This window comes from Struthio camelus, chromosome 1, assembly GCF_040807025.1.
Source record: "Struthio camelus isolate bStrCam1 chromosome 1, bStrCam1.hap1, whole genome shotgun sequence".
Lineage (NCBI taxonomy): Eukaryota > Metazoa > Chordata > Aves > Struthioniformes > Struthionidae > Struthio > Struthio camelus.
The window spans coordinates 3,301,214-3,320,858 of NC_090942.1; the positions used below are offsets into that span (position 1 = coordinate 3,301,214).

A 19,645-nucleotide genomic window follows, 5' to 3' on the forward strand; every position below is an offset into this window, starting at 1 on the left:
AGCATGGTGATGGCAGGTGTGTTGGGCTTTTTTTTCAAGCTAAGCAGAGTCACGCTTGCTCTGTGAGCAGGGAGGAGCTTGCTAAATGCTGTTTGGATAACTTCTTTGGAAAATGGTCCTCTTTTCTCCCCATCGTTTCTGAACTACTGCCTCTAAGAGAGAGCTCTGAGAGGCATGATGGGGTCATAGCCTGTCGTGGGAATGAAAGTGAACTGAAAGCAATGTGTGGTCTCTGGAGCCTCTCTTCACACTGGCCAAGACCCTACTCTTGCTCAGCTGGAGGCATTTCATCCCTCTCTGCCTTATCCTCTTTCTCTCAGTAGACCTGCCCTGAAAGGCAAGACAACCTCATTTAAAACCCTGCTTTGAAGCAAATTAGGATGGATGCCCATGTAGGGTCATTTCCCACAGTCAAGATAAGCAGCCTTACCCGGCTGGGCATGTATGAATGCAAGGAGAGAGAATGTCTTTCCTTTGCCAATCTTTCCTTTTCTTAAAGATACCCAAGAAATAAAGGAAAGGGTTTGTTGTTGTTAACCCACTCCAACCAGATTTTGGTTGGTTCTAATTCTCAGGGAGTTTGGGCAGAATCATTTTTGGTGAACTCTGTCCCAGACAATATTTCTTTGCTTTTTGTTGTGTTTATTTCAGCCACCTAGACTTAAAAAAGTCATTTTTTCACAGGGTCAGTCCTGAGAACAGATGTGCAGATCCATCTAGGGGGTACCTGAAGGTGAGGAGAATTCCTCCTGTGGCATGGACAACCCTGCCATGGTTGGCATAGTTAACTTCAAGAGATCCAGCCTCAAGGCACCAAGGTAGAGTCAGAACATAAACCTATTAGAAGCCTGTCTGAAATAACGAATAGGTCACGACTGTCAAAAGGCTGTAACAAATCACCATAGTGGACCTGATGGGGGACGGTATGCAGTAACCTGCACCGAAGCAAGGCCTCCTCCCAGCAGAGACTCCTAAGCAAGGTGGTCCATGGACTAGGAGTTTACCTAGTGCATTTGCATAGTGTCATTAGCACATTTACTGGCATTCTTGAATAGGCATCATTGACTAATTAGCTTTATTACACCAACAGCTCCATGCAGGCAAGCAGTCACACCAATAGCGGAAATGAAAATTCAATAGAGGGAAGCACAGACTTCTCTAAGGCTAGAGATAGCAGAGGGGATCCTTTAATTAATAATCTTTGAGCATTTGAGGTGCAAGGGTCTGGGGGATGGCAGTTTTCAGCTGTGGGAAGCTTGTGTCCGGCATGCAGTGAGGGCTGAAGCAGTAGTGCATCTATGCGGGTTTGCATCGGTGTGGGCACCTCCAGGACCTTGCTCCTGGTCTCCACACTCCCAAGCAATTAGCACTGGAGTCAGGTGCAGCGGTGGGGAGATCAGGATGAGCCTGCACCTTGCATATGTGGATAAACCATCCTGGGCTCCTAGGCGGTGCTGAGACATTCATCCAGGGGAGAAGAGAGCTGATTGCCATGGGAACTCTTCAGTGAAGTATGATGCAGGTTCTCTGGTCAAAGACAGGCTAGGAATACAGAGAAAGAACATTCCCAGGTCCATGGGACTCTGTTTTTTTTTTTGTTGTTTGTTCCCTGGTTATTTACAGGCAGACTAAACAGTCTATAGATGAGATCTACCACGTACTCCCAAGCTGTCTACGCAGCACCCTTAACCCGAGGCGGGCTATATTGGTCCCCTGTGCTCTTAGCGTGTAAAATCCCAGTTCTGCCAGCGCTGTGCTGTTTTTGCCACCCCTAGAAGGCTGAAGAAGGCAAATCATTGTTATTATTCACTATATTACAGTAACTCCTGTGCATGCCAAGCAGAATTGCAAGCCTATCATACTGGGTGGCATGCAAACACATGACTACCCTTCCTGCTCTTCGACAGTTTGTAGCCCAAAAGCACAAAGAGATTAATTTGCTCTGGAGATAAACGTGTTTTTTTTGTATTTTAACCATAAAACATCTATCTTTCTGTGCAACATCTATCTTTTCTGTGCCTCTTCCAGTTCCGTAGGCTCTAGCATGTTTACTCTGAGTCAGTGTGGCTGATTTATTCCCATGAAGCTCTCATAAGGACAAAGGCTGCTTTAAGCTTTAAGGCCCGCTGAACAGCCACAGAGAACCTCTGCTACATGTTCCCATCAGCATTTTCCCTTCCTGGGTAAGATTATAAAGGGAACTATAAGTTTTAACAACTGGGCTGAGCATCCCAAATAGCTGCCTGTTGTTTGAAAGCACTGAAGGTCTCAGTTTTGGTATAGCTCTGACTTTACCTAGTGGCACAGAGGATTGCAAGGGACAATTTAGTCCTATGGTATCTACAATGCATTGCTTCTCTGCCTTTTAAATTGCAGCTGCCTCTGGGATGGAGCACATCAGTCTGGGACTGTGCACGTGGGCAGCAGCAGGTCTAAGACGGGGAGGTGAAAGACAGTCTTCGATTCAAGGGGGAAAAACTGAGGCAGAGCCAGAAGGCAGGATTTAGAAATACTAAATCTTCAGCCTGAAAACGGAATAGGAATACCAGGCTAAAACTTGGAGGCAAGTTGCCTGGTGGCAGTGGTGCATCAGGGAGGGATCTGGACTTTCTGCTCCCGCAAATGAAAGCGGTGCTGCAAAGGGGCCGGAATAGGGCCTTTCGGAGAGATAAGTCATTGTAACTATTTCTGCTCACAAAGTCTCTGAGAAAAGGAGAAATCTTATCTCAAGAATCTGTTAATTTGGTGAATCTGTCAGCAGCTTCTCCCTGGGAACGGCGGTCTTGCCGGGTTGGAGAGATGGAGCTCCCCAGAGGGAGATAAGGGGCGCTCGCTGCTCCACCAAGCAGAGGTGCCAGCCCGGCAGCGTGCGCGGATGACGCTCCATCACTTTCTCTCCTCCTGCTGCTTCACTGTTCCACAATAAGGGAATGATAGGTGTATTTTTAGCCAAGGATGGTGGGTTAAACCCCTTTCCGTCGTGAAAATGCTGAATGGTTTCAAGCCTAGAGCGGCTAAATTGTTGGGATGCTCCCAGCTATTCCCATGGCTCATGCAGTGCTGCAGGAGCTCAGGCAGTCCTGGGGGTCGTGAGCAATACAGCTCCCTGCTTCAAAACGCCTGCAGGATTAGCGGGAAAGTCATCCTAAAGTGCTGCAAGACACAATCGATTCAAGAGCATACTCGGAAATCACATTCCTGTCCCAGAAGATGTTTTCCAGATTTAGTAAAAAAAAAAAAAAAAAACCTGCCCTGCACTTCGATTATCAAAACCTCAGATATCTTCCTGGATGGATTTCTTACAATCATGTGGATTGAGTTATGGTTGAGTTATGGGAAACATTTCCTTCCAGTTAATGCAAAAGCAGGCAGGCTGGAGCTGGAAATGCCTTTCCCAATATCACTCAGCAAACCAGTAGCTTCTGACTTCTTCCAGGACCCACGAATATCTGAGGATCCTGCATTCCCATTCTGAGTTCAGGATGCCAGATTTCCCCGTCTGGACTAGGGCAACCAGGCTAACTTGCAGGAAAGCTTTTAGCCTCCTATCACTAGCCATCTGGAAGATGGGTGATTTGATTCAGAAAAATAGTCGGGCTGCAGTTATTTACAAGCAAACAATTCCCAGTGCGGGATCACACTGACCTTATAAACTGTGCGAGTGAACTTGTTGCCTCCTTCCTTCCCTCCGTGGAATTATTTCCTTACCCTGCTTTGCATGCCATTTCTTGTGGTCTGGATTTGTATGTATTGCATTACATAAACATACATTTAACCTCCCCCTCGCTTCGAAACTATTTCCTGCCGATATTTAAAACTCCACATCATCCTAGGGCATCAAGCGGATGAAAAAATAATTGAAACCATTAAAATTAGCTTTTCTTTCAGGGAAAAAAAGAAAAAAAACCCCTCCCGGCATCTGTGTTTGTCTCCTGAATTATGTCGTCCCTGGAATGCCTCAGCCACTGGTGTGTTTTAATGCTCTAATGAAATCATCGTCCGCTGAGGTTTCCCAGTGACTTACAACATTACGTTTCTGACCGTGCAGAGCCCTGGCGACACCTGACTTGGTGGCTCAGGCTCCAAGCAGGACTTGCATCCACAGTCTGCTCTTAGATATCAATTATGTTCCAAAATTTCCCTTAGAATGACAATCAAATCGGGGAGTTTTCCCTCCAGTTTCCGTCTTTCCCTAGTGTAGCAATTATAACCCCATGCTGGTACTGATTTGGCATGGAAGAGGCAGCTTTGACGGGCGCTGGGTGGATTTCTGTGGGTGTAACAGGGATGTTTAAAGGTGGGATTCAAATAAATAAGCAAGCAGTCCAGGCAGCTGCCTAGTGTGCGCATTCCCAAACATCGCTTTGAAATGAGTAATTTTCCTCTCAGCAGAGGGGAATTAACACGTGTTTATGCAGACTACATTTATTCTGGGCTAAATATCGCCTCTTGAGGGAAGGCTGTCTTTGTAGGCCGGCAAGGCGTTGCCCTCGTGCCTCAGTTTCCCCCTGGCAGATCATGGTAGTAGCATTGGAAACGAAAGATGTTTAAGGAGAGGGGTACCCAGAGGGGATGCACACGCGCACGAGTCCTACCAGCTTTTTGGCTGCAGCAGGAGCCTTCGCCGTGGTTTCCCGCTGAACTCCAGCCTCCAGCAGTGCCGGAAAGAGCCACGCGCAGCAGCGTAAGTGACCTCCTCGCTGTCACTCGCTCCCTGCGCCGTGGTTGGGTTTAATTACAGGTACTCCCGCTCATTGCGAGTGCGGATCCTAATTAGAAGTAAGGGGCACAGAAAGAAACCATGAGAGCCGATGCAAACTGCTGCTCGAGAAATATACCCTGGAATAAAAGAAATTGGGGTCATCGGCTGACTACACTTCTTTAATGCCAGTTGTTGATCAGCTTGTGTTTACATGAGTGGCCACAGCTCTTGCCTCCACGGGACGTTTTCGGCTCCTCATCAGCAGACAGGCTGGAAGGAGCACCAGGCAGCTGGCATCTACTGATGCACTCATCAGTTCATTGGTTTTAATTGTCTGGAGGAACTTTAGGACTCTTGGGAGTGGGAGAACCATTGTCCCCTGTGCTCACACCCCTCTGGGGGAAATTGAGGCACGGCCAGCATGAAGTGGCCCCATAGTAATAAGAGCTGGACCTAAATTAGCAAGTGGCTCGTTTGGGCCTCGTAGATTGTCCTCAGAATAACGGGGAGACGATTTTGGTGCTCAGCTCAGCCTAATCCCTTGTACGGCGAGGGAGAATAGCATCGTCTAACCAAGGTGTGCTCCTCTTCTGCAAAACAAGTCTCTCAGGTATGAAAGAGCTCTCTCGTTTTTTATTCACTTCCTCAGCATCTTGCAGAACATGACTGATGAGCACTGCTCCGCTTGTGGCAGCCAACGGCATTTCTGATTCACTCAGCAAGCCCAGGCAGTGGCCAAAAAAAGGAATATTGTTTCCTGGCTCTTGCCCCATCTCAACAACGAGGAATGTCCCCTTCCTTTGCTGGGACAAAGTGCTGTGGCGGGAAATAACCCTCCTGGGTTAGAAAAGGAAGCAGAAACTGCTCCCCTGTCTGCTCCAGCCTCCAGCTTTGCCAGCCCATTTAGAACACGAATTTTTCTGGTGCCCTTCCTGTGGGACTGTTCTGCCTGCTTCGTTTACATTGCAAAATACTTAAGACAAGCACATCTCTTTCTAGCTACAGTCTGAAATATTGCCTGAGAAGCCCTAATACAGGACCTGCTCTTCATTGGATGGGGTAGTGCAGCAATATCTTTTACCTCCTGCAGTCACTTAACTTGGTAATGTTACCAACCCAGATGTTTCGGTCTAGAGGGATGGAAACCTAAATGGATAAAATATTTGTTGGATGATTGGGCTCAGAAGGTAATAGGTAATGGTTTGCACTCTGCCTGGAGACTGGTAGCAAGTGGAGTACCGCCAGGGTTTGTACTGGAATGAGTCCAGAATGTGCTTAGCCTTCATTCACACTGATGACTTAAGTTCAACTTGCTGTCCAGCAGAAAATAGATCTTTCTGAAACGCCCCTAGCCAATCAGTCCCCAACTTGTCCTAGTGGAGAGGGTTATTCTACCCTAGATGGAGGATTTTGCATTTGTCTTCCCTGAACTTCATGAGGTTCCTGCAGGCCTAGTCCTTCATCCTTTTGAAGTCTCTCTGAATGGAAGCTCAGTCTTCCAGTGTATTGAGTGCTCTCCCAATTAGTTGTCATCTGCTAACTTGCTAGGGTGCTTGCTGTCCCATCGTCCAGGCCACTGACGAACATTTTACACAGCATTGGCCCCAAGATTGTCCCCTGAGAAATGCTTAACATAACTGGCCACCTATTCGTCTTGGATCATTGGGCCCAAAGGCTCAGTCAGGTTTGACTCATTGTAGTCCACCTGTGTATTCCATATGGTGCTGATGATATGAAACTAGGGGGAGTGGCTGACACAGTAGAAGGCTGTGCTGCCATTCAGAGGGACCTGGACAGGCTGGAGAGGTGGGCAGAGAGGAACCTCCTGAAGTTCAACATAGGCAAGTGCAGGGTCTTTCACCTAGAGAGGAATAACCCCATGCACCAGGACAGGCTGGGGGTTGGGCTCTGCAGAGAAGGACCTGGGAGTCCTGGTGGACAACAAGTTAAGCATGAGGCAGCAGTGTGCCCTTGTGGCCAAGAAGGCCAATGGTCTCTTGGGTTGTATTAGGCAGAGTGTTGCCAGCAGGTCGAGGGAGGTGATCCTGCCCCTCTCCTCAGCCCTGGGGAGGCCTCACCTGGAGTACTGTGTGCAGGTCTGGGCTCCTCAGTGCAAGAGAGCCATGGCACTCCTGGAGAGAGTCCAGCGGAGGGCTACCAATATGAATAGGGGACTGGAGCATCTTCTCAAATGAAGAAGGGCTGAGAGAGCTGGGGCTGTTCAGCCTGGAGAAAAGACAACTGAGAGGAGATCTCATCAATGTGTACAAACATCTGAAGGCAGGATGTCAAGAGGATGGGGCCAGACTCTTCTCTGTGGTGCCCAGCGACAGGACGAGAGGCAACGGGCACAAACTGAACCACAGGCAGTTCCATCTGAACCTGAGGAACAACTTCTTTCCTGGGAGGGTGACAGAGCACTGGAACAAGTTGCCCAGAGAGGTTGTGGAGTCTCCTTCGCTGGAGATATTCAAAACCCGCCTGGACATGATGCTGTGCAATGTGCTCTACGTGACCCTGCTTGAGGAGTGGGGTTGGACTAGCTGATCTCCAGAGGTCCCTTGCAACCTTGGCCATTCTGTGATATCTATATCTCCCTTGTTTTGCTACAGAGACACTGTAGGAAGCCCCATCAAAGGCTGTACTTCATGAAGATAAACGACATGCAGTGCTGTCCCCTTGTCCACAGAACCAGTCGTACCAGCACAGAAAGCAATAAGGCTGGTCAGGTGTGATTTTCCTCTTGGTAAATCTGTGCTAACTATTCCCAGCCACCTCCTTGTCCTACTGCATGGAAATTGTAGCCATCCTGGAGCTGCTCAAGATCTGTCAGTATCACTGGCAGTGCAACACTGCCAAAAGACATGAGGCTGTGGAAGAAACATCGCCGATGATGGAGCTACTCTGTTCAGCACCAGCTCAAAGACCTCTGCGGTGCAGGCGTAACTTAAACCATTTGACCAACGATGTCAGGCAGGATGCCTGTGGCAGAGCTGAGAACCGAGCTCACTTCCAAAAGCCTCAGTGCGACAGTTAGACTCCATTACCCTGTCACTTTCACTGACCATTAGTTTCACTGAAGCCAACAAACCTGCAGACAGATGAGAGCCCACCTGAGTGGAACAGCTTGCAAGAGGAGGGAGGCCTTGATGAGAAACAGAAAATGAGCCAAGCTAACAAAGAATTATTTGCTACTAGTGCTAAAAAAATAACAGTTTTAAAAGTCTGTTGATCTCTCGGTGTATAGCTGAGATTTGTGTATTGCCACAGGCATAAGATAAGAATTGTTATTGCACACAGACATGAACGTTGTGTGGGTTTCTATCTGTCTGCGCAATAGTCATAAGTTTAAAAAATTTATTGATTTTATAATTAAGGAACTCTGCAATACATAAAGTTAAAAGCCATGCAAACACACACATAGAGACCACATAAAGATAAACAAACATTTAGATTTAACACAGCATAAATGCAATAATCACCCATAAATGTAGTAATCACCAACTGTTTAATATAGAACAGTAGCAAACAAAAGAATAGATGGAATGGAAATTATTATTTGTACGAGAGGAGCTGCAGAGGCCACAACCAAGATCACAACGCTGTTATGCTAAGCAGCACCCACATGCATAATGAGAGGCAGCCCTTGATGCAAAGAGCTCCCAAACTAAGACCAGACAGACTCAAAAAGGCCAGGAATGGAAACAGAGATACATTTGCATCTCAAGGTCACCAAACTGCCAGTGCAAAGCCCAGCAATGGCTCAGCTCTTGATGTCCGAATCTGTTTCCACCATACAGCATATGAATAAGATTAAACTAGGAGACAATTCTTATGTCTGGTATATAATAATTTATCAGAAAAAAAAAATACTGTTCCTTCCTGGGCTGTTTTGGTGATGATCCTTTGTCAGTCTGTGACTTTGGGGTTGGAGCAGTCACCCTGGCTGTGGGACACCAACTCCTTGCTTGGGGGCGGGGGGATTTGAACCCCTGTTGTGATGTTTGTGCCTGTGCCTTGCACGGTTGGTCCCTAACTGCTCAGCTACAGGATGCACTGGCACTCTCTGTTTCTCCTTAGACGCTTTTCTGCTCGTTAGAAATAGTGAAAGGTTCATTGAGCAGGAACGATAAACATGTGTCCCAACAGGAAACTCTCAGTGTCGTACTTCTACCTCCAGCACAGAGCAGGATTCATCTCATTTAGCCAGAGATGTTCACATTTAAGATATTCACCTAGGCCTCCTTTCATGCTCAGCAGAGAAGAGTAGGTATTTTTATCTTCTCGGGGAATACTGAGACAGCTTATCCAAAGTACGACAGCCCCTAAGTGTCAGCTGAGGTAGGTGTACAGCAGGGCGCTAGGTAGCAAGATGATCATCTTGTAGGTAAATAGCCCAAACCCAAATCCACTCTCTTCTGAACCCCAGTGAGCATCCGTAATGCGGGGCTGCAGGTGGGACAGGAGTGGATGTGGCGACACTCAGCCTTGGCCACTGCCTTCTTCGTTTCACCCTTATTTTTCCTGCTGCTTGGTGCATTTTCTCTGTAGGACGATGCCTGTTGCATCTCTAGCAGGACCCTTTGGCAAGTCTGTCATGGTTTCTCAAGCTCCTTGAAAGCAAAGTTGGTTAATTTATCACGTGAAATTACTTCAGGATCTTAAAGGCATAGGAAAAAGTGATATTTTATTTCTCCTGCTGCCCGTCCTGTCTCTGCGCTAGAGAAGGCTGCCATCCCAGGACATGCAGATATATCACGTTTCATGGTGTCTAATTCCCCCAATCATAGATAGCTATTTCAGAAATAAAGACAGCTCCTGTGCCCTTTTAATTAAATGCTAACAGCCCTTGATTAAAGAGCCATAAATCACTGAGAGCCCTCTAAATTTCTGTAATCTCTTTTGGCTGGACGTGTACCATTTCCAACTGCATCCTCATTGGACAGAAGTGGTAAGGGACAAGTACCTCCAAATATTTGCCATCAGCTGCTGATCTCCTGCAAGGTAAAGGGTAAGAGGGAAAGGATGAAGCTAGGGCTTAAATCAGGCTAATAAAAACGTACTGGCAAGACAAGCCTTGAAGATAAGGGCTGGTGTCCAGGAGGAGACCATATTTCTTTAGCTGCCGTGGTACCGTCAGTGTAGCATGGGAGAAGCAGCAGACAGATAAAAACATATTTGTAAGTGTGTAGCTTCATCCTGGAAGGGAAGAAGGAATAAACTATTAAACGTGCTCGGAAACCTGTGTATGTGGAGGCGGCAGGGGTTTCCCTAGGATGAAAAATTGAAACCCAAACTCTTGACACGTCACCACCGTAGCTGATGGGTGCAGTAATTTGGGTGGCCGATGCCCATCACCTCTCCTGCACCCCACGTAGGCACTTCTTTCCTGTTTACACATCTCAGCTTGAAATCTTGATCAACGTCATCACCTCCATGCTACGAGAGCGTGCGATGCTGCTCGCCGTGCCCATCCGGCAGCACCTCCTTTGCTGATCCTCTGCAGCAGGTGAATTTAATACAATGTCTCCAAATGTGACACTGAATTTAATTATTTTGAAATCATCTGAAGGAAGGGAGGGTCAAACTTGCTGGAAAATTTATTCATTACTAATATTTCCAGCGGCAGTAATTGAGGTGCTCTTTTAATTGTCCAAGCCAATCAAAAAAGCAGCTTTTCAGATAATGGCTTCCAAAGTAACTGTCATTCAGCTGCATAAACCTCTATCAAAGTTGGCTTTTGACTGGCTGAAGGTATCACCCACTGCCTTGACTTTATTTTAGTTTATTAAAATTGATCCTAAACAAACTTGATATGCCCCAAATTATTTCCCTTAAATTAATTTGAATGCAATTTGTTCTCTGCCAGATTTGCTGCCATGTTGAATCTCACAGTGCAAACACAAGTTTGTTGGGTCATTCTAATTAATTTGATTTTGTATCTCAGCCCTCCTACCCGTCACCAGCGCTAAATGGAATTATTTAGAAATAGCAGAGATAACGCTAGCAAAATAATATACCATGACAGGACTAAGGTTTATTTCTTTAGGAACAACAACAACAAAAAACCCTTAAAACCAAAAAAACCCACCCACAACATGTTGAGGCGGTTTATTTTTGATTAAAGGCTTCTGCTTTACCTTGGCATTTATCTTTCAGAGACAGCGTCCGATCAGACAAAATGCATCATTCCATTGACATTATCTTTCTGTACATATAAGTGGGGCTCCCCAGATAATAAAGGGTTACTGCATGCATGGCCGGCTTACACCTTGCGCTGCTTTTATTTCTTCAGCGGGGATTTGCACAAAAAGTGTTAGGAGGCGGCGAGGGAGGGGGGAGGTATGCCGCTGCCAAGTCGCTTGGGTGAGAAGTCAAACAGCTTCAAAGAGCCAGAGCTGAGCTCTCTAATTCAAAGGCCCTTAACTGAGACATCGGTGCCAGGAGCTGTACAAAATGACCTGGGTTTAAAGAGATGATGTCGGGTCATTTTATTGAAAGGCCCCGACTGAAGCTCTGAGCAACTTCACAATGCGAGGTAGCCTCAGCATCCGGAGAGCTTCGCGTGGAATGGAAATAGGAATGGAAAAGAGGCAGGTGCTGCAGACGATCAGAGGCGTGGGAGGAATTCAGCATGAATATACTCCAGAAAGGGACAAGCGATAGTTGGGGAGAGAAGGTGGAAGGCAACCAAATGAATCAGGGCTTTGAGGAAGACCAGTTGTGCCCATTTTTATCGTACCCAAATGCGGAAGATCTTCCCACAAACTCAGAAGGTAGCAAGCTTAGGAGGTTTCTTCTAGCCAGTTTCCATAGAGTCTCGTTAGCCTGCAGAACTTGCTGCCAGAGCAGGGAGAGAGGTGGAGACCTCAGCGAGATTCAGAGAGGAAATAAACGTTGATGCCGGAAGCACCCATAGGACTCAAATGTAAAGACCGAGAGGGTATGCCCTGGAGATGGGAGGAAAACTTGTTCTCCCAGGTTGTTCTGTAGATGCTAGGTGTGAGTAGTGGCTCCCATGCATCCTCAGCTGCTATGGTCAAAGACCGCATCTCCGTCTTCACAGGCCGTTATCCTGATCTGCTTGGCAATTTCTATGCTCTCAGAGGCGAAAGGAGGGCAAAAAATTCAGCTGCGCGCTGGAGATGTTGTGACATCAATTGACGGCGTGGCAAATGGGTCGCAGCTTTGGGAAGCCGCCTTCCAGCCCAGTCCGTGTTCACAACAGATGAAGCTGGCTGGTGCAAAACACATCAATGGCAGTTTTGTATAGGTCCTACCAGTAAACAAAGCAGAGAAGGCAGCTGTCCTGTCTTTAACTATAGGATGCCTTTTTTTTGAAGCTTTCAGGAAGGACTGATTGAATAAGCCCCATTTCAGTGTTAGAGAGAGGACACACTCCTTTGAATATGGGAGCGTTTTAACGGGTGTTGTATAAAGGGCCTGAAGCATCGCTCTGCCTATAAGTGGAGGGTGCCAGGGTGACAGTGCACCAAATCTTTAACAAGTGATACTTCTTCATCAGGGAAATGAATTTCACTTCCCCTTCCTGTTTCTCTTCCTTCAGTCACCCTGCTCCACTCCCCTCCCCGTTTGCTGTCATTTCTCCTTCTGCTGCTCCTTTCTGATACCATGGTGATGGATGTGACATATAAGAATAGCTATTCTTCAGTGGAGTTCCCACAACTTCCCTAAATGAGTTTATGCTTCTCCTCCTCTCTATCTCCCACGTTTACTAAGTGGGTAATTCTACGTGTGCTGCCGACCTCATATGCTAAAAAACATGAGCTAACCATCCCCCGTCCGTCTGCCCTGCCCCTCCTTTCCATTTCAATGCAGTTGCCTTAAAAAATAGGAGTTTCAAAAGCAAAAAGATAAATGTTGGGTTTGGTTTGCTCGTTACTTTTTTTTCAGCCTGATGTGCAAACAAAATAAATCTTTTGCGACCGTGCTATTTATCTGTGCCCACCACTAACTCCAGGCAGTTTCAACCACATTGGACAGACTCTTAGATGATTTAGTTCCTAAAAGTTTTGTGGAAGTAGGTGGTTGGATAGAGGTTCTCCGAGTGAGCAAAATGCCACAGTGACATAGGAAAGAGCCTTTATAAATAACCCCAAATCAGAAACAGCCTCAATTAACATCCCCAATGAGCTGCGAGGTTCAGCAGCAAACCAGGCTTGACTGGCTCTGGTGCTCTTCGTATCTCATTATTTACCCATTATTTACCCGTTATTTACCCATTTCAGAGCCTTTAGAAGGCATCTGCCTTTCCTTTCCCTGCTATCGGAGGGAGATAAGCTTTCCGAAATACCTTTCCAGATTTATTGCCACATGCAAGGGTTGATAATTCAGAGTAATCGTGTGGAAATCCTGGAGGGTCCAGTCTGGCTGCTACCCTTTCGCCTCTCTCTGTAGCACCCACCTGAGCGTCTTCTCCTGGTGAGAGGGCGGATGGAGGAGGCAGTGGGAGCCCGGGCTCACACGGGACTCTGTGTCAGAGCGGGCAATCTAACCCAGGCTCTCAAATCCTAAATTAAAGCTCTAATCTCCAGATTAGGCCCTGCCCCTCATAATGCTGTCCTGTTTTCTTTCTAATGAGCCCTCGGAAATCACGAAGCGTGCCTTGTGATTTGAGAGCGTACTTGGTGTCTCTTCTTGGCTGAATCCAACAGCCCCTTCCAACATGGAGTGCCCCGAGTACTGACATGCAATATCCCCTTCCTGCATCACCCTAGCTGGTTTCCTCTGGATCTCTACCAGCTTCTTGGGCTTGTTCCTCTGCCCAAAGCTCCTGGCTCCTTATCTCCTCGCCTTGCTCTCCAGCCCTCCCTGGCCGGGTTGATTGCTCTCCCCACTTGCATTGTCCTCCTCAGTGAACACAATGAGTTTGTCCTACTTCCTCTCCTTGTATCTTATCACTCCACCTGCCCACTTCCGTATTATTCCCTTCCGCTTGTCTCCCGCGTGTTTGAAGTATCTTTTCTCATGCGTCCTCTCATTTAATGTGACGGCCCCAGCCTGCGTTTTATGTTCTCCTTATCGTTATGGCCTGACTGCTCCCCTGGCTCTCATTTCACCCTTTTTTCGTCCACCTGCCCCTCTTCCGAGGCCATCCCCCTTCTGTTTTGTGTGGACAAATAATAGCCTGGGTGTGACTGACAGTGAAAATGGTCAACAAATACTTGAAGGGAGAGGGAGAAAAATTGCTCCTAGAGGAGTTCCCAGGAGGAAGGTGGGAGGGGGGTGGTGGGATGGGTCCTGTGTTTGCAGGGGATACTGTGCAGGGGAAGGGTGGGAGGGTGGATGAGTTGGGAAGATGATGCTCTCCTCCTGAGTACATCCAGCAATCCCCCCTAGGTTCTACAAGGAATCTGGAAACGAGGATCCATCTCTCATCCCTTGGTCTTCTTGGGAAGAAGGGCTGGCTCAACCTGACACCAGCATCTTGCTGGTGCAGTAGAGATGGGGAAGGACAAACTGGAGCAGTGGGACAGAGAAGAGAGAATGGGAATGAGCCCCCTGGGAGCGGACAAGAGAGGAAAAATCACAGTAAAGAGGAGAAATTTAGGCAAAATAACTCCGGAAAGCTTTCTGTAACTTGACTAGCGATTGGTGAGCTAGTACTTGAAGCCAGATGCCAATGCAGAATGGAATACATACTTTTGAGAAGGAACTCTAGGCGTGAAACCAAGGGAGGTGGCATCCTGATTTTGAAGGTCTGCAGCTCCAATCAGTTGCTTAGTTTGATCCCTGAGACAGTACGAAAGAAAGATATTTGTTTCCTGCAAACCAACGAAACAAGAGGAAAAAAATGAAGGTAGACCTCCTGTCTGGTTACTGCTACATCTTACCAGTCGGGGGAATAGGAGAAGGGGCAGATATTAGATAACTGGCATTGATGTTATTCACAGAAATGTCCTACCAAGAAATCTGTGGAATAAAAAAAAAAAAGAAAGAATTATCTGTAAGGATCGGAGTGGAAGTTAAGTGACTTGATAGAAGTCGTGCAGCAGAGGAGAAACTGTGGGTTGCACAAAACTCATCTGTACTCTGACACTGCAGGTTTGCATGGCTGCCCGGATAAACCAGCCTGCAAAGACCTAAAGGGCTGGGAGTGCTTGCAGACCCCAGGGACATGCTGGATAAAGTGCAATTGGAGGGCAGCTTGGGCAGACCCTCTCTCGGGCTTTTTTCCACCTTGTGTTAGAAACCAGTTGTGGAGAAGCGCTGATCAAAGGGAAAGCCAATGGCTGCCAACTGAATGGCAAAATCTTGCTCTTTCCCTGTTCCCTGGGAACCTCTTCTCCTCCTGCATGCCTTTTGCAATGGTTTTGTCCCATCCGGTATCTACATGACCCTCCTCGAAGCTGGTAAAACTGCAGAAAAACTGATAGCATGCCAACCCCCTGCAGCCAGCACCCAGACCAAGATCTGCTCTTAGGGGTCTCTTGTCCCCTAAGGGACCATTGAGAGAGCTGTGTCTATCAGGGCACCGTGCCTTGTTCCTTGGTGGAATTAATTTAGGATTATCCCTGCCTTCACATTTCCCCAGTGGTTTTTCCAGTCTGGCTCTGTGTCCCCTCCTACTTCTGCTTCCCGGCACCCGCTCGGAGCAGAGCCTCGACGCAACTGGCTCCTCTCCTTCAAGCTGATGCAGAGAGCTGAACTCTGTTCCTCCCTGGGGTGCAAGGAATGACAATGCAAAGCACTCGACCAGCTTTCCAACAGAGTGTGATGACTTTTCTTTTTTTTTTTTTAACACTCCGAAAGCACAGTGAAGCCATCCTTTGTCAGAGGTAGGGATGGTGACAGTCAGATGGAAGAGGCCAATTTTGTTTTTGGGTGTCAACAGAGCTGGTGAAGATGTTTCAGTCTCCAACATCTGAGGGACCGGAGGGGGGTGGCGGTGAAGATCAGACCAGAGAAACAAGACGTTTAACGAGGCGGCATTTGGAGAGCTGAGCAAAGCTCTTTCAGCAGCCCTACTTCTTATCGTCATCTCCTCGTGGTATTTAGTATTTAGGGAATTCACTTGTCGGCCTCTGGTGGAGGGTGCTTCTGTGGGATGCCTGCACAGAGGGGTGGGATCGTACTGGCTTGGGGGGGACATGGGGCGAAGTGGGGGGCCTCGGGGGAGTGGAGAGGTGGCATTAGCCCCGCCACCGTGCAGCGACGCAACGCAACGCAACGCAGCACGACTGAACGCGATGCAAAGCAGCGCAAAGCACTGCACGGGGCTCCCACCTCCCACCACCAGCCAAGCCCCCAGCCCTCCAACCTCAGACTTTTTTAGAGATTTATCGCCGTTTCAGGGATTTCCAGAGCTGCCAAAAATCCCGGTCACTGCAGGTGGCGCTGCAATGTAGGTTTTTAGCAGCGCCGGCGCTCGGCGCAAACCCAGTCCCCGGCAAGGACCAGCTGATGGCTTTAACAAGCGTCTCTGCCTTTTAGCAACTGGAATACCAGCTTGGTTTAACAAACTTGTAAAATGGCAGTGCAGGGAGGCGGGGGGGGGGGAACTTCCTAGGGTCGTCCTGTCTTCATTTTTTTAAAATTGGCGTGCACGCTTTGTAACTCGAAGCAGTTGAGTCTTAAAGCGTACGGATGTGCATCCTCAGACAGAAATACATGTTTTCTGCAATCAGAAGCCCTGGGTGCTGTCATGAGTGATCCCTGTATGTGGTTTGGATAACAAGACGTGAAACGAAAGGATGCTTGTGCTGTTAGCTGACCATCACGGATGAAATCTCTGAGAGCCCGAAATGGGCAGCATCTGGGTATTATTTTTATTTAGGGTGTTATTAGCAGTGGGAGGCCAAAGAGGAGATCCTACAGGACGAGGCCCATTACCGTGCCACTCTCGCAGCGCTCGGGCGCCTGCTGCCACCGAAGTTGACGGCAAAACATCCCATTGATGGCGACCGGGTGAGCCGGGGCCCTCCGTGTCCTTGGGCCCTTTTACTGCAGCTATTCGCAGGTCAGGGGAGGTCGTTTGGGTTTTCCAGTCTTAACCCTTCTCCACCCCCGCTGCCGAGTTCATGAAAAGGCCTATAAAAAAAGTCTCATTTGTCACTCTCTCCTTTCTGAACCCAAACAGCGGAGGGATATGTTGACTCATGCCATTGTTTTAAGAAACAGAGAGAATTTGTATTAAATTCTTCCTCCCTGTCGAACAGTGAAAAGTAATCTCAGGGTATCTGGATTGTCCATTTCTTTTAGCAGGATAGCCCTGTTTTAAATGCAGGACCAAAAATTCCCAGAGATTTTCATATGTTTTATTAAATGGAGCTGCAAGCCAGAATGGACATTAAATAATACTGTACCGTTCACAACAGCAGTGATCTTTAGAGGTTACTAACCTGCCATTGTATCTTTCAGATTTCTGTCTCGCTTTTCCGTTGTCATTTTGCTGTGTTATTACTCTTCAGGCTTCGCATAGCGTTCGTTTCTCTGAATGAAAACAAATGACTCCTTGCGAGAGGCAGGAGATAAAGAATAATAAATACATTTTATGCACCACCTTAAAAAAAGGGGCTCCGAATCCCCATCCATCCATCAGGAAATGTAAACCAGAGCTCAGGCAAAACACACACACGCAGGCACATAGGCACGCAGTGCAGAGATAAAACTTGTTTTAAGGAAAACATGATATTGTTTAAAAATAAATGTCTTGGAGGATGCAAATAGACAGCCCCCAGCCCCCGTGTTTGGTTGCATAAATTTAAAATAATTAAAAGTGCAAAGCTCGGATTAATCCTGAATGGTAGAGGCCGCGGTAAGGATGGGAAGCCCTGCTGTGCTCGGGGCTGCACGAGGTGTCTCCTGAGGCAGGTGTCCCTGCCTCTCATCATGGTTGTGGCTCACCATAAGCGGTGGGATGCCCTTCACTATCCATCCTCTGCATCCTTCTTCTTGCCCGGGGAGGGAAGGGGGGATGTTGGCAGGGGGCTGCAGGACCAGACCCAAGGTTTTTCCCTCCTCGCCCTGCTGTAAATGCAGCCAGCATCCTCAGGTGTAGAGGAGGACTCCCCAATCAGTTCCCCTTCACTCCCCCTTGTCCCTGGACGGTTGCAAGATGCCCATCGTCACAGCGTCAGGGCTCTCCTGGCTCCGTGGGGAGGCAGCCCTGTTGCTATGTGCTGCTATCAACACCCTGAGAGCGCCGCTTGCCTTCCTACCATCTGCTGCCTGCTCTGCTCCTGACTCTGTCGACTCGAGGAGAGCTCAGATATTACCTGGAGAGAGGAGTTCAGGTGTCTGCGTGGGGAAACGCGCTCGCTTCGCCCTCCCCAGCTCCCACGGCCATGGGCAGCTCTGCAGGACAGCCTGGCCAGCCACGGTAGGAGCCTACCAGGTGCAAAACTCAGGCAATGATCACTAATAGCTTTTAAAAGATATTATTATTCTTCCGGCTGCCAGGAATTAAATGAAGACTCGGACAGCAGAGCAGCTTGCAATAGCTCTCTAGGATTATTGCTCACCCAGGCTGAGAGACTGATCTTCCTCTGAGCCTCCCAGCCCTCCTGCGCTCGGGCTGATGATCTCCGCACCTCACTTTGTCCTAGATGGAGGAGAGTGGCAGGGCAGGGAGGGAAGGAGGAAGAGGGATGCAGCAGTGGGGAGCCCTGCTGCTGGGAAGAGGTTTTTCTGGGGAGGTGGTCGAGGAGCGAGAGAGATGCGTTTGATTCTTTGAGATATACGGGTTTTTTGTTTTTTAGGGTTTTTTTTTTTTTTTGGCAGCGAAATTTCCCAATTAGCCCAATCAGGCTGGAGATCCTAGGTGTCAGTAGTGAGTAGAGCGAGGGAAGGAGCCCGGAGAAATCAAGGCAGCCGAGTCGGGCTGGCAGCCGTGGGAGAGCAGCGGCGGCGGCGGCCCCGCTCCCCATCCCCATCCCATCCCCATCCCCATCCCCATCCCCTGGCAACTTCGGGACAAGAAAAAAACCGGCTCCGGGTCCCCCCCGCCCCCTTCCCTCCTCCAGCGACAACCCGCGCTCCCTCCGCCTGCTGCCCGCTCCCAGAGGTGGGTGGGCTGGCGAAAGGAGGAGCAACCGGCCACTTTCTCTGCAAAAAAAAAAAAAAAAAAGAACAAAAAGGGATTTTTACTATCATTTTTTTATTATTATTGTTATTATTATTATTACCATCCTGGCGTGCTGGGTGCGGGTTGCCACCGCACTTCCCTACACCTCTCCGGCTTTTTTTTTTTTTTTTTTAGGGGGAGGGGGAAAGGGGGGAAGTGGGGGAAGAGAGAGGGGTGCGTGGATGTGTGTGTGTATGTGTGCAAGAAAGCCTGGGTGTCAAAGCCTGCTCGGCAGCCACCATTTGGAGAGGAGGGCCGGGGAGGAAGGGCTGGCGAGACAGCCGCAGTGCGAGCCCTCGCCGGCGGGCGGGCGGCAGCGCGGCGGCCGCGGAGCCGGGCGCGGAGCCGGGCACGGCCCCGTAGCGCATCCCCTGCCTGCACCCAGCCAGCCAGCGCGGCTGCCTGTCTCCCCCCTTTCCTTGCCGATTTAGAGGCTGGGGGGGGGGGGCTGGGGGAGGGAGGGAGGGGTGATTTGGAGGAGGAGGGTGGGGGGGAGTGAAAACTGGAGCTGCTTTTTTTTTTCCTCCCATCTCTCTTCTTCTCCCCCCCCCCCCCCCCCCCCGCCGCCTTTCTGGGCGATCCAGAAGACGCGGTTTGCCCAGTGCAGAGAGAGGGGCTCCGTGTTCCGCCTCCGTGGAGTATTTGGGATTGGAGAGAGAGAGAGAGAGAGAGAGACACGCACACACACACACACACACACACACACACTCACACACACACAGAGACCATCTGCAGTGTCAATGCGGCGCCTGCTCTGAAGACTGAAGTGGGGGGAAAAAGGAGAGGAAATTTTTAAAAAAATAATAATAATTTAAAAAAAAAAATCCCCAAAGCAAGCGAGGAGCCCTCCCAGGTAA

General features: G+C 48.6%; 1 protein-coding gene across 3 annotated transcripts in view; it reads left to right on the plus strand.

Moving 5' to 3' along the window:
• Positions 1-19,338: 19,338 nt before the first annotated feature.
• PLXNA4 (plexin A4) overlaps positions 19,339-19,645 on the plus strand; it is a 461,571-nt gene continuing 461,264 nt past the window's right edge. For all 3 annotated transcript variants that reach the window (XM_068953849.1, XM_068953915.1, XM_068953978.1), the window contains exon 1: positions 19,339-19,641. The gene's annotated coding sequence lies outside the window, so the exon portion shown is untranslated. The remainder of the gene's footprint in view (positions 19,642-19,645) is intronic.